The sequence below is a fragment of the Pediculus humanus genome, genomic scaffold, assembly GCF_000006295.1.
Source record: "Pediculus humanus corporis 1103172107667 genomic scaffold, whole genome shotgun sequence".
In the NCBI taxonomy this organism is placed as follows: Eukaryota; Metazoa; Arthropoda; class Insecta; order Psocodea; family Pediculidae; genus Pediculus; species Pediculus humanus.
The window spans coordinates 226,279-231,601 of record NW_002987276.1 but is presented as its reverse complement, the minus strand read 5'-3'; positions in this window follow the sequence as shown (position 1 = coordinate 231,601).

Genomic DNA, 5,323 nt, shown 5'->3' with positions numbered 1-5,323 from the left:
ATAATAATAATAATGATAAAAAACGTTGTTTCGTTAGAAAAAAAAATAAATCGAAACAAGTTTCAGAAGACAATGATAAATTATTTTATTGAAAAAAAAAAAAAAAAAAAAAACATGAAAAACCAATGTAAAACGTCATATTCCATTTTTTAAATAATTTTTAAATGAATCAATATAATTAAATTAACTTAATTATTGGTTTTCGTTACCCTTTTCTCCACCTCTCGCCCCCTCCTCGCCCCCCGCCCAACCCGAAAAAAAAAACGCGGAATTAGAAAAATGATGATGATGATATTGGAAATTAATCAAACACTTTGAAATCGATTTTTCTTTTTTTTAAATCGTGACAAAATGTATCATTATTATTATTATACCCTGAAAGGAAAATGATAATGATGATTTTTACGTTGACAAATTAGCAAAAAAAAATTTTAGCAAATTTATCTTTTTTTTTTAGCAAAAAAAAAAAAAATGAAAAAACTTTAAATGGGGGAGGGGCGACGAGGGGGAAAGAAAATTATTATCATCATCATCATCATCATCATCATCATCATGGACATTGATCGCGTCGTTTTGCGACCGACCTACTTTATTAAGTTAAAAAAAAAAAAAAAAGTCGTTAAATTTTTCGTCGTTATCATAATCGTAATCATTATCAATATCATCACCCTTGTAATAAAGGGGGGAGGAGGAGGGAAGGGAAAAAAATTGATGCAAATTGATTATTATTATTATTATTATTATTATTATTATTATTATTATTGTTGTTATTATTTAATCTTAATTTACTTACGACGCCATTTTTTTTTTAAAATTTAACTCGTTCTTATTTATTAATTGATTAATATTTTTCAATTAATCGACACAATAAAAAAAAATTGTTGCGAAACGAATGAGTGACGTCACTTTTTTTTACGTCACGATTCGTTCCTCTCTCTCACTCTCTCTCTCTCTCTCTCTCTCTCTCTCATTTTGTTTCTTTCTTTTATAAGGTGTAGGAAATAGAGAGAATTTTTTTTTTTTTTTTTTTTTAAATAAATCTGTCGCTGACAGTTTTATTATTATTATTATATTTGTGTTTGTATACGTATTTATAAAACATAATAAAAGGGTATTAGAAAAAAAAAATTTTATTTATTTATTTATTTATTATTATTATTATTATTATTATTATTTTATTTTTTTTTGCTAAAAAATTCTATTTTAAATTTCCTTTCGTATTATTTATTTACGAGGAGGAGGAGGAGGAGGAGAAAAAGGACGAGTAGAGGGTAGAGACGGGAGGGGAGGTAAGGGTAGTGTAAAAAGGAAACTGAAAAATGGAAAGGAAAAGAAAAAGGAAAAAAAATGAAAGGAAAATTTTTTTTTTTTAAGAAAAAAGTTTTTTAAACTTTAAAATAAATTTTTCAAAAAGGAAAATCAAATCGAATATTTTTGTGTTTAATTTTTGCTGTCGATGTCGTTCCTGTTACTGCTGTTGCTGTCGTTGTTGTTGTTGTCGTGCGTGCGTGCGTGCGTGCGTGGGGGTATGCGTGAAATGGAAAATGTACAATACAATATGGCGAGAAAAAAAGATAAAAAAAAAAAAAAATATCCAATGGAAAAATTATATAATTCGTAATTATTTACCAATGATATTTTTAAATTTATAATGAACTTGAATCTTTGGTAAGGGTCAAAGGTTACGTAAAGGACAAGAATAAGAAAAAAAAGAAGAAGGAATTTTTCAAACGTGATATTTTTTTCTTATTTTTATTTCTTTTTATTATTATTATTATTATTATTATTATTACCAGTAATTTTTCTCTCTCTCTCTCTCTCTCTCTCTCCCTTTCTCTCATCTTGCGTAGCGCTTTTTTTTTCTTATCCAGGTATACCAACTCATAAAAAATAAAATAAAAAAAAAAAAAAAAAAATGGTTTCTTCGGAGGTATTTGGAGCTCATGAGAAAAGGAAACCGAATATCAAACGTATATTAATACGATGACCCATCAACACATGTTAAACTTTTGTCAATTTTATTCTCTCTCTCTCTTTGGCTTTCTTTATTTATCTCTCTTTCTCTCTCTCTCTCTCTCTCTTTCTTTCTCTCCCCTATCGCGTTTGTGCGTTCACGTGTTTTTTTTTTCTTTTATTTTATTTTGTTTTATTATTCTTTCAGATATTTATGGATTTTATTTGTTGACATGTAAGCAAAATTGAACATCCGTTCGCTTGTTCGGTTTGTTTGTTTGTTCGGTTCGTTTGTCTGTCGTAAAGGTGAAGAAAAAGGAAAAAAAGAAAAACGAATAATTAAATTCTGTCTTTTGTCACATTTTGCCATTTTAAATTATTTTTTGTTTTTTTTTTTGTTTTGCAAAAAAAAAAAAAAACAGGAGGGGAAGGGAGGGGAAGGGGAGAAAAGAAAAGAGCGGGAGAAATTATTTATTTATTAATAAATTTTTCATTCAATTTTAATTTAAATTTCATTTCCCCGTTGTTTTCCCCCTCCTAATTCTACTGCTACTTCTTTTCCTCCTCCTCCCCCCTTTTTCCCCCTCCCATCCCCTCCCCTCTTCCTTGCTTTTATTTCATCCGAATTTATTTTCGGAATTTTTTTTCTATTTTTATTTATCTGTCAACCCCCGTTAAGCCCATTTAATTACACGTCCTGATTACTTCCTATCAACAACGGTTTATTTCATTTGAAATTCGTTAAATTTGTAAAACTGCCGAAAATTTTATTTATTTATTTATTTTTGTAAGTTGGCGACAGAACAAAAAAAAAAAGGAAGAGGAAGAAAAAAGCCGTTTTTGCTGATGAGCTGAGAAAAGTCTTTGTATCGGTCAATGAACTCGCTTCGTTTCGTTACGTTTTTTCTTTGTTTTCTCTCTCTCTCTCTCTCTCTCTCTCTCTCTCTCCCTCCCTTCCCGTTTTTTTTTCCCTTTCGAGAAAACCGTTTCTTTTCCGGTTATTTGTCGCGCGCACTAATTCAAAATAAATCATCAATCTTTTCGGGGTTGATGATTTTCTCTCTCTCTCTCTCTCTCTCTCTCTGGTGCAACAAGTGGTTACATCCGATTTTTTTTTTCAGGCGGATTTTAATTTTTCCCACTTCCCCCCTCCCCCCGCCTTTTTCATTATGACGAAGGGAAAATGATGAAAAATAAAATGGACGACGACGAAAAAGGTTTAAATTGTTTTAATTTAATTAAGTTTCGTGTGAGGTCGTGGAGATCGCCTGCTGCGGGGAGAAATCATATTGTTTGTGTTTCGCGATTCTTACGTCATTCGTAAATCTCATTTTAAAAATAAATTAAATTCTATGACGTCATTTATTACTTGTTATTAAAGATAATAATAATAATAATGAAAATCTTTGCTTTTTGAAAGAAAACAAATAGAAAAAAAATTTCAACGACAAATTTTTATTTTTTATTTTATTTTTTTTTCGTTCTTTTTAAAAAATTTTGAAGTTGTTCGTTTGTAATTGTTTTCCTTTGTTTCGAATCCTTTTTGGTTTAAGTTTGATTTTTTTCCTTTTTTTTTTTCTTTTCTTTTTGTACGTCGACTTTGACTTCCGCAAACCTATGATAATTATCCAAAAAAAAAAAAAAAAATAAATTTAAGTTGGCACGAATGTTTGAGGACTTTACATCAATGCTGGAAAATGTGCGTGTGTTGTTGTTGTTTGTGTGATTGGAAAAAAAAAAAAAAAAAAAACGTCATTTTGACTTTTCAATCGAGGTTGGAAATAAAAAATGATAATGATAATGATAAATTTTTTATTTTTTTTTATTTTTCGTTTGACCGTGAATGTGTAAATTATGAATTAATCTTATAAAAATTATTGAGAGGGGCGGGGAGAAGGGAAAACTAAATAAATCGCCATACCTTTGACGTCACATACCCGAAAAAAATTTTTTTTTTGTATCGTTCGATAGCGGAGGCTGTGATAAATTTTCCCTCGCGGCGTAAATCATTAATGTCAAATTATGTCAAAAATAATCGCGGAGGTCGCGTGGGGTTTTTTTTTTTTTTTTTTTTTTTGGTACAACTGCCACCCCCGAATTAAAAATTATACAAACAAACAAACAAACAAACGACAATCCCCATTTTTTGCTTTTTCTCTCTCCCCCTCTTAAAAAAAAAAAAAATAAAAATTTAAATCAATTATTTCCAATATTTCGGCCTTAATCACTATATAATAATTATTATTATTATTACTAATCAGGGTCGTAACTAGTTTATATATATGTTGTTGTAATAAATTTAAATGACGGCGGTCGTATTATTATATTTTTTCCGATGTAGTAGTAAAAAGTTTTCCCTCTTTCTCTCTCTCTCTTTCTCTGCACTCTCTTTCTCCTCACAAAAGGAAAATTTTGAAAAATGAAAAACGGGGTCGAGGGGAGGAAGAGGGGGGAGGGAAAATGCGAACGGATTTCGGGTAATTAACAACTTTTAACCTTTTTTTTTTTTTTTTCTTCTACATTTTCAAACGTTCTAGAAAAAAAAGTAAAAGAATATTTTCAACGACGTCAGTCCGTGTGTGTGTGTTACCTGGAATACAAGTCCCGGTGTGACGAAATAAAATAAAATTTTCAATAAAATTCAATTTTATTATTATTATTATTATTATTATTATTATTATTATTATTATTATTTTGGGATTTGTTGAGAAAAGTTTTATTTACGTCACACACTCGTCGTTCGTCGTCATTCACCTATTGAAAAAAGTTTTCTCTCTCTTTTTTTTTTTTTTTTTTTTTTTTTTTTTTTTTTTTTTTTTTTAGTTTTGGTCCCTCGTTCGATTCTCCAGTTAATTAAGGGTTTTTATTATTAATAATAATGATGATAATGATAATGATAATGATGGATGTAGAAATGAGAAAATTTTCTATTCAAAATTTTGATAAAAAAAGAAATAAATTATTATTTATTATCATTATATTAAATTAGTAATTAAATAGATTTGGTTTTTGTTTATCAATGGGGGAGGGGGTGGGGGGTAAACATGTCCGCCATTTTGTTAAGGCGGATTTCGGGTTTTGATGATAAGAATGATGATGATGATGATGATCGTGTCGCGATGAATTTACCTGGAATGATTGTTGAGTTTGAACGTTTCTCGTCTTCCTCTCCCCCCCCCGTCTTCCTCCTCCCCGTTCTGTAGATTTACTGGTTGACATATTTGTACACACTCGAAAAAACGCTTTAAAAAAAAAGGGGAGGAAAAGGTTGTTATATATATGATAAGGAAAGGAATGGAAAGGGGAATAAAAAAAAAAGGAAGAAGAATCGTACGAAACCGTGGAAACGCGATTGGCCCAGAAAAAAAAA